We start from the raw sequence: 10,763 nt of genomic DNA, 5'->3' as shown, positions 1-10,763 counted from the left end.
TATTTATTTATTTATTTATTTATCTGGGGGAAAGAGAGAGAGCATAAGCACAAGGGGAGGGGTGGAAGAAGAAGGAGAGGGAGAGTGAGAAGTGGACTCCCCACTGAGCAGGGAGCCTGACTTTGGGCTCCATCCTAGGACCCTGGGATCTTGACCTGAGCCAAAGGCAGATGCTTAATCCACTGACCCACCCAGGTGCCCATTGTCTTTTATGTCTTAAAAAATCTTATACCACTCCAAAAATATGAAGAAATTCTTCTGTATCTTTCTTCTAAAACTTTTATAGATTAGCTTATTATGTTACATGCTTAAATCACTTGAAATTGATTTTTGTGTGGTGTGATGTAGGAATTTTTTTTCCAGTAGGCATAATCAGTGTTTCACCATCATTTATTTAGTACTCCAAACTGTCACAGAGTTATTCATCCCACCTTTGCATTCAAAAATACTTATGCAAACTTCATTATTACTTAAATTTTCATAGGTGCATGAATATAGCCTGGAATTCTTTACTTTGTTCCATTGTTCAATTGACTAACTATGTACTGCTACTAACCTGTCTTAATATAACTTTATGATATCTTTATATTTCATAGGGAAGTCCCCACCCCGCCACAAACATCAATATTCAAAACTTTTTTTTAAAAACATTTATTTTTATTTATTTTCATTTTTATTTATATATTTACATTTATTTATTTATTTTTATTTTTTATTTTTCTTTATTTTCTGTATTTGAGAGAGAGAGCGCATATGGAGGGAGGGGCAGAAGGACAGACTCTTCAAGCAGACTCCCCGCTGAGTGCCAAGCCCTACACAGGGCTTGATCTCACAATCCATGAGATCATGACCCCAGCTGAAACCAAGAGTCAGAGGCTCAACCAACTGAGTACCCAGATGCCCTGGAAACCTCTTATAGAGAATATTTAAAAAAAAAAAAATTTCTTGAGACTTTGATTGCAAGTCTATTTAATAAAAAGAAAATTTTAGCAGAATTTATATGTTCCTGTCTGTATAAATGCCATATTTCTTGGTTTATTTAGGTAGTCTCTATTGTCTTTTAATAACATTCTATAATATTCTCTACAAAGAGCTTGCCCATCTTTTCTATATTAATTTTAAAATAATTTATGTACTTATTTATATTAAATGTTACCTTTTTACAATAAGATATCAATTGAAGAACAACAATAAAAGTTTACAATCATAAGTGTAAAACTCAATTAATTATGACACCAAGAATACATCCATGTAACCAACAAACAGGTATTAAAAAACAACATCATTAGAGGCTCCTCCGCTGGGAGCCTGCTTCTTCCTCTGTCACTCCCCCTGCTTGTGTTCCCTCTCTTGCTGGCTGTCTCTCTCTCTCTGTCAAATAAATAAATAAAATCTTTAAAAAAAGAAAAAAGAACATCATTAGAAACCCAGAAGATTCCTGCATGATGCTGCTGGTCTCAATACTTACTGCCCCAAGAAGTACCACTATCCTGTCTAAATCATAAATGAGTTTACTTGTTCTTTTTAACTTTATTTCAACAGAATCATACAAAGGTCACCGGCTTCTTTAACTCAACATTATATCTGTGAAATCCATCAATGTAGCATTAGCTTCATTCATTTTCATTGTCATATAGTATTATACTTTAGCAATGTCCCACCATTTACTTTTCTATTCTAACATCGATGTGTAGCTTAGAGGTTTGGGCTCATACGGTTATGAACATTTTTTTATATATCCTTGTGCACATACATATTATATTTCTTTGGTATATACTTTTTAGATCTAGAATTTTATTTTACCCTATTTAAAAGCTAGTAAGTTAGTTTCATGAGTGCTGGCAGAAGACACAGACTCCTAGGTTAGAGAGAAAAACCATGTACTACTCACAGCACAGCAAACAGCATGAGTATCAACATATTTGTGCCAGTTTTCTTCCCCTCCCCCAAGTCTTACTGGGATGAAGCAGAAGACCAAGATGGAAGCCTGTACAGATGAGTACAATGCTAAATAGAACTTGTTATAGCAAACATCTTTTTCTTCTTCTAGATCAGGCACAAGCTTTCAAAATGTTATCATTAAATATAACTTTTACTTTATGTCATTATTATTTGTATTATTGTTATTATTGCAGTATATTTTATTTATTTTTTTCAAAGATTTTAGTTATTCATTTAGGGAGAGAGAAAGAGAGTGCACACTCATGAGTGGTGGGAGGAGCAGAGGAAGAAAGAGAATCTCAAGCCACCTCCACCCTGAGCACAGGGCTGATGTGGGGCTTGATCTCACGACCCTGAGATCATGACCTGAACCAAAATCAAAAGTTCAATGCTTAACCACCTGAGCCACCCAGGCACTCCTGCAATATATTTTAAATATAATATTGCACACAGATTATAAGTGTGAAGATCGATGAGTTTTGGTAATGTATACAGACCCAAGTAAGTCCTTGTGGTAGACATGATTGTAAGATGCCCTTCAAGTTTCCCAGTCTCTAAATCACGCGCACTGCATAATCCCCTCCTTTTGCGTGTGGACAAAACCTATGAATATGATATCATTCCCTTCATTATGTTATGTCATATAGCAAAATAGATTTTGTAGGTATTAATGTTCCTAATCAATTGACTTTGATCAAAAGAAAGATCACCCTGGGTGGGACTAACCTAATCAGGAAGCCATAAAAGAAACAAGAAGCATCAACTGATACTTCTCCTCCAGGAGAAAATAATCCAGCATGCTGTAAACTGCCTGTGGAGGAAAACACATGGCTAGGACCTGAGGCCAAATTTTAGGCATCGAGAGTGACTTCCGGCTGGAAGTCAGTAAGACACAGGGAACTTAGTTCTACAGAGGCAAGAAACTGAATTCTTTCAACAATCACAGGAACTTGGAAGAAGCCTTGGAGTTTCAGATGAGAAGTTAAGGTAACTTGTTGTGCAGCAGAAGACTATTATATCCCCTCATTCCTTCTTCCAGTTAATTCCTTTCCCTAGACACTGTTCTGATTTCAATCATCAAATCTCAGGTTTGCGTTTCCTAGAATGTCATAAAAATTGTTCATATAAATAAAATCTTCTGTGTCTGAAATCTTTTATTCACATTTTTGTGTTTATCAGTAGTTTATACTTTTATTGCTAAGTATTTTCTTAAATTATTTCTATTAATACACAAATATTATTTATTATTTGTTGCTAAGTATTTTATATTATACAATATAGTACAATTTGATTATTCACCTGGTTTTGGATATTTGGAGAGTTTTCAGCTTGGGGATAATATGAATAAAGCCGCTATTTTGAACATTCTTGGCCACAAATCTTATGTGGATGTATGTTTCATTTCTTTGGCATAAGTACCTAGAGTAGAATTGCTGAGTCATAGGGCAAGTGGATGTGTATAAGATATTGCCAAATTGTTTTCCAAAGGATTATATTATTTTTCACCCCCACCAGCAATGTACAATCATGCCAATTCCTCTACATCTTGCCAACACTTATTATTGCCAGTCTTTTTAATAGACTCTGGAGTAATTTGAATCCTGGCATTGATGTTTAGTGTATGACCTTGAACAAGTTATTCTCTGTGCCTCAGTCTTACTACTTGTAAATTGAGAATAATATTGTTACCTGATCCATAGGCTTGTTTTGATGACTAAAGGAATTAAATATATAAAGTCCTTAGAAGTGTGCTTGCCATCTCATATTTTATAAATAAAAGTTACTGTTATTTTAAATTTTTGCACTTGTATTCATGAAAAATATTGCTCTATAATTTTCCTTACTTCTACTCATCTTTTGGAGTTTTTCTGACTCCAAAATTAGGACTGGCATATATTAATTTTTCTATTATTTCATAAAATTAATAAGTTCTAATAAGAACATATTTTATTGTTGACAAAGCTCAGTAATAAAACTCTGTGAGAATGGTGTTTGCTTTTGGAAAGTTGCTGATTCTATTTTTTTGTTATGTGAAAATTCTAATTTTCTATTTCTCCTGGTAAAGATCAGCAAATAATATTTTTCCACAGATTTATCAATTTTATCAAATTACTCATATTTATTGGCAATTTTTTCCCAAAAAGACTTTCAATTTTTGCTTGCATTTATAAGTATGAACTCAATTATTTTCTATTATTATTTTTTTTACTTAATTAGTTTTGCCATCATTTTATCTGATCTTAATATTTTCAAAGACTCCGCTCTTAACTTTGTTGATTTGCCCCATTATATATTTATTTTCCTTGTCATTTCCTTGTACTCTTATCATTTGCTTTTTTTTCTATTCTTGGCAAGATAATTCTTTTTTTTTTTTTTAACTTTTTAATCTGGATGTTTTATTCTTTAATTCTAACCATTCCTTTAAAAATATCAGTATTTAAGTCTAAATTTACATTTCCCTTTATGCACATTCTTAGCTGCATAACAAAGATTTCAATATAAAGAGCTTTCATCAAAACTTAACAATATTTAAATATTGCTAAATATTTACTTATTTCCACTATTATTCTTTAATATGTGTTACACATACATACGTTTTTTAAAATTCCAATATAGGCATCTTTTCTGGTCATTGAATTTGAACAAATGATTTTCTGCAGTATTTGAGAAAACAGTATCTCTGTCTCTTTATTTTGATAATATGGTGAATTTCATTGTTATTTGTAAAATTCTGGAACATTTAATGAAACTGATTACCTAGGTTATGTTTAATTTTCCTAAATGTAACATATGTGTTTGGGAAAAAAATCCACCTTTATTTGCTGAATACCACATTTTATATATCTGTTGGTTAAGCTTGTTAATCAAACCCTTCAAAATCATATGCCCTTGCTGATATTTTTATTAGCTTGGTCTATCAATTATTAAGCATTAATGATCCTATTCACCTGTCATAAATTATGAATAAATATAGTACTAAAGCAATACTTACAAAAATTGATAACTTTGTCTAGTTCAGCTTCCAATCTGGGCCTTTTTTCATATATTTTGAGACTATCATTAGTTGTATACAATTAGATCCCTCTGTTAGTGAATCTATTATCAATATATGGTGATCTTCTTTGTCACTAGTAAAAGTGTTACCTTTGTCACTAGTAAAAGTGTTACTTTTTTCCTGTTACTCATATAATTGCATAATCTTGTGGTTAGTATTTGTCTTATAACTTTTTAATATTTTATCTTCAATAATTGTATATTTAAAATATTTTTATTTTTTATTTTTTTTTGTTTCCGGTTTCTGTTTAAATTCTAGTTAGTTAATATATATGGTAAAATTAGTTTCAGAAGTAGAATTTAGTGATTCATCACTTACATGTAACACCCAGTGCTCATCACAAGCGCCCTCCTTAAAACCCATCAGCCACTTAGCCCATCCTCCCCCACCTCCCCTCCAGCAACCCTCAATTTGTTCTCTATTTTTAAGTCTTTTATGGTTTGCCTCCCTCTCTTTTTTTTTCCTTCCCCTATGTTCATCTGTTTTGTTTCTTAAATTCTAAATAAGAGTGAAATCATATGGTATTTGTCTTTCTCTGACTGACATATTTCACTTAGCATAATACTCTCTAGCTCTAACCACATTGTTGCAAATGGTAAGATTTCATTATTTTTGATGGCTGAGTAATATTCCATTGTGTATATATACCACATCTTCTTTACCCATTCATCAGTCAATGTACATTTGGGCTCTTTCCATAATTTGGCTATTGTTGATAATACTGCTATAAACAACAGAGTGTAGAATATTTTTATATTTTAAGGGTTTCTTTAGTAAAGAGCGCTTAGCTAAATTTAAAAAAAATTAATCTGACCATCTTTGTCTTTTAATGAAGAGTTTAGTCCATTTATGTTGTTATTACTTTTTATTTCTACCTTTTCACTTTGTGCTTTTCATTTTCTTTCCATAATTGAGGAAGTTTCTCTTTGAATAGTATCATTTTTCTATTTTTGTTATCTCTTTATAGACAATGAAAACATCTCTATGGGCTACCTTTTTAATAACTTTTGACTTTTCATCCAATTCCTTAATTCTCTTTTCAACTGAGTTGAATATGTAGCTTAACCTGTCCATTAGGTTTAAAATTGTGATTATTGTTTTTATGCATAGGAGCGCTTTCTGAGTTTGTTTTCAAATTTTCTCTGTAAATTTTATATATTCTTGTTCTTTGTATTTAATCTTCTTTTTTAGTCATTAAAAATATATTAATATTTTTTATTGTCTCACAATTTAAATACCACTGTGGGTTTGATGCTACCTCCCGTTGTTTTTGCTGACCCTTACATATGGAGTCATGTTTTCTTGTTTTGTTTTGACTTTGAACTCTGAACTCATGTTCCTTGGAACATTTTGTTTGTAGAATTCTTTGAGACCTGGCCTAAGATGCATTCTCTAAAGGGGAACTGAGTTTGTTTCTGCTTGTTCCTGGTAGCACCACCAATCTGGGTTCACATTATATGAGTTGGCATGAATTTGTGCTATAGCTCACATGATGGAAAGATTGTGCTGTGACATCTCAAGGGAGAATTTTTATGTTCTTTTAGCAATAAGATCAAGGGAGGAAAGATTCCTTGCTGGTCTCTTCACCTGGGCACATGACACTGAGCATATAACCCTTTGAGGTCCCAGCTTTATGTAGGGGAGTTCTAACAGACTCCATATTTTTGTCTGGATCTAGGCAGTATGTTGTATCTCTCACACATGCTGTAGCTATTGAAACTTAAACTCAAGGTCACTAGGGTTTGGCAGATATCATCAGAGTGGCTTAGACACTGGCTTACTTCCCAGAGTTTCTGCTTTCACTCACTTTTTGGCCTTTGTTGATTCCAACCTTTTTTACCACTTCAGTTGTATACTAAAATTTGATCTTTAAAAATTGTTTTTTTAAACTTTTGTCCAGAATATTAGTAATCTTCTGCAGCAGGGTTTTTCAGAGTGCCCAGTTTGCTATACTACTAGAAATAGAAAACATTGCATTTTTTTAATATTTATAAAATCTGTCCCTTTTCTTTGTCTCATCTACAGCATCCTAAGGTTAGGCCCTCATCTAGATTCTCATCTGGAATCTGGTTTCACTCTCTTTCACATCATGGTCAAATTTTTATGGAGTTCTCCTTTAGTTCGGCACAAAATCCAAATTCCTTGAAGGAACAGAGAAGGGATGTTCAATAATATGTGACTAAAACTAAAGAGTGTGCTTTAAAGAAACTGAGCCAATTAAAAATGGATTATCAATAGTGTATTTTGCAGGATATAGGGTCAGAAAATTTTTATTTCACTTTTTAGCTTTAAAGCATAAAATTCTACTTTGCATCTGGGAAAAAAAATTAAAATTTTCCAAGTTCAACACTTGTATTTCAAAGCACATGAAATTATTTGCTTAGTCTAAAAAGATCTTTGACAGCAAATTTCAAGTACTTAAGAATGCATAAGCCTTCTTGTCCATGAATAGAATGAACAGAGATGGATATATGCCTTGTTATGAAAGTCTTTCTGAATGATAATTCCATTGCAGATGGATAATGATATGTTGCCTCTCTTTGCCATTATTGAGCATTAGATTGTTATTAACACTTTGTTTCATTTTCTATTACCTACAAAGTAGAAACAGGGAAAGAAGTAGGTTCTTCTTTACATAATAAATTTTTAAAGCTTATTTTTATCAGTATCTAACATATTATGATGTTAAAAGCATGTGATCAGTTCCTTCACCCAATTAATTTAATACTAATTTTAAAATCTATCATCTTTAATGGTAAGTAGGAAATAATGAATCAGATAATACACTATATTATTTTTCATTTGTATGTAAGACACACACACATATGCACACACATCTTAATCAGTGATCCAGTTGAAAAAGTTCCTGACACCTTAAGTTCTTGGACAGAAAGGGCAAGTCTTGTTGATAATATATCAAAACATCTAATGTATTGGCAAAATTTCATTTAGTAAAAATGTTTAGTAGTAAAAAGTGAATTTCACAAAGAATATTACCATGGTTATAAACAGATTAAGAAGCATGGCTGTTAAAGTAACAGTGTGGATATAGATGTTTCAGAGAAACACTTTGCAGTCAATAATTCCTTGCCAAACACCTGGAATGGATAGCACCAAACTTAGGTCAAATGAAAAGTATTTCCAAGGTAAGAGGTATGCGAAGATTAGATCACTGACCCCAAAACCTACCTCTATAGTTTTTTAAGTATCTTCATGCCTTTGTTTGTACTTTCCTTATAATTCACTTACAGTTAAACCTGGGCCACTCTAACACAAAATATCAGGGACTTGCTGATTTTGTCTTCCTAACAATTGTTCTCTGTTCCGTAGACATCAAATGAAACAAATATTATAGTGCTCTCCAGTTCTAGACCAGCACGGTCTGATAGAAATACAAGACAAGCCAAAAGTGCAAGCCACGTATGTTATTTAAAATGTTTCTAGTGCCACATTTTTAAAAAGGAAAAGAAGTGGGAAATTAATTTTAATAATTTACTTTACTTACTCCAATGTCCAAAATATTATTATTTCGAATATAATCAACTCCAAAATTATTAATCAGGTTTTTAATATTCTCTTTCCATAGTGAACTTCCAAAATTCTCTGTGCATTTTATATTTCCAGCAAATTTTCATTTGGACTAGCCCTATTCAAGTACTTAATTGACAGTACAGTTCTAGACAATTTTTTAAAGAAACACATGAATCAGGCTTTATGAACTTGAGCTCAGCTGTCTTTATACCACCCTGTGATAATGGAAGGTTGAGAATATACTTCACTTAATTTTTTTTTAAGATTTTATTTATTTGTCAGAGAGAGAGAGAACAAGCAGGGGGAGCAGCAGGCAGAGGGAGAAGCAGGCTCCCCTTTGAGCAAGGACCCCTATGCAGAATTCCATCCCAGGACTCTGGGATATGACCTGAGCTGAAGGCAGATGCTTAACTGACTGAACCACCCAGGCATCCTGAGAATATGCTTAACTTTAATTTTTAACTCCAGGAAGTTGAAATATCCACCTGTTTATTTAACAAATATTTATTCTTTGTTGACCTTATGTTTTACAATATACTTGGTGCTAATGTTAGTGTCACAAAGAGTTTTCATTCTCATGGAGCTTACATTATCATAAGAGTGGACAAATAGACATTTGTTATGCATTTTGTGCTACAAACTCTTCTGAGTGTTCCCTATATTTTATCTCCAGCATGTTTCAGGTACCACTATTCTTTCCAGTTTATGGATGAGAAAACTAGCTCCTTGCTATAATGCCCTGTCTCCATAGCTCTTTTCTTCCCCAAACTGAAGTTAGTTTCACCTGAAGAATCCAAGGGCCGTAGTTTTCAACCTTGGCAGCACGTTAGAACCTCTTGGGGAGCTTCTTAAAGTTACCAAAGCTTGGGAACATCTCTCAGAAATTCTGATTTAGTTGGTCTGGGGTTTTTTGGGGTTTTTTGCTTTTTGGATTTTTGGTTTTTGTTTTTCAATTACTTGCGTGGTTCTAATGGCCTGCCAAGATTGCCTGAGGGGAAATTCAAGGAGCATTAATTCCATGGTCATGGGAAATAGCTGCAAGTCACCACAACTAGTAAATTTTTGTAAACTTTACTCATAATAGATTAATTAATTTTTATCTCTGCCCCTGACACAAGTCTCATGATTTTTGCTCAAGTTCTTTTTAGCATCTTCTGCTCACCTCAGAGACCACAAATCTCTTAGCTCTTGCTAAACTTTCTATTGAGTCTGGAGTTCTTCTCTAAATCCCTACCCCAAGACGGAACTAAGTTTGCATTTCTAACAATATCCAGGAGTTGCTAATGTTTGTCCAGGGACCACGCTTTGAGAACTACTGCCCTATGAAATGCTGGACTGGATCCCTCCAATTGCTTGTAACTGTATCTGCCTCTCCCTGCATGCAGCGTGGTGCTTGCCCCACTCTGGAAAATGCCCACTTAATTCCCAGCATCTGCTGGTCTACCCTGTCTTATGTACTTTGTAGTTCTATACCCAGCTCTGTGATGAGATATACTTAAACTTTTACAAATATAACAGTACGAGCTTTTCAGTAGCTGGATCAATGATGCTATTGTAGATTTCACACAAACCCCATTAATCTATGAGCCCTGCGTATGAAGCATGTTCATATTGAAACTTTCATCACCCTAGAAATTTTCTGTGCTTTAAGGAGAATTCAAGTTATAATGCTGTGCATTTAGGATGGAGAAATAAGAAGAAATAATTCAGGGAGAGGAGAACCTATCTAAATTACAAAAAGGAAATCTAAAATCAGATCTTTTTAGATCACCTTTGTAGTATACTGCTGCTGTTTATTACTCTCTCTAAGGTACAATGTGTCTGCTTCAAATAAAACAAGAGAACAGGACTTCTTGGGGTTAATGAGTTTCTATTTTGTCTTACTTGGTGATCTAATGAGTTATAGGTGGACCTTGATGTTCTGTACTTGGTATTCTCAGTTTGCCCTCTCCCTGTTCTTCCTTTGTAGACAGTTACTTCAACAATCATTGCAAACCTCCAATCCTTTATCTCCTTTATCTTCTTCCTCTATGACACATCTATCTATCTATCTATCTATCTATCTATCTATCTATCATCTATCTATCTATCTATCTATCATCTATTATCTATCTATATCTATCTATATGATGGAAGTTAGCTAAATACTTGAATTCTCAGCTTCCCTTCCCAAAAAAGGTGATATAATTCTGTGACATAATCCTGATCAGGTTGGTATAAGCACAAGTCCCTAAGG

This window comes from Ailuropoda melanoleuca, chromosome 5, assembly GCF_002007445.2.
Source record: "Ailuropoda melanoleuca isolate Jingjing chromosome 5, ASM200744v2, whole genome shotgun sequence".
In the NCBI taxonomy this organism is placed as follows: domain Eukaryota; kingdom Metazoa; phylum Chordata; class Mammalia; order Carnivora; family Ursidae; genus Ailuropoda; species Ailuropoda melanoleuca.
Note: the sequence above shows the minus strand (reverse complement) of the source record.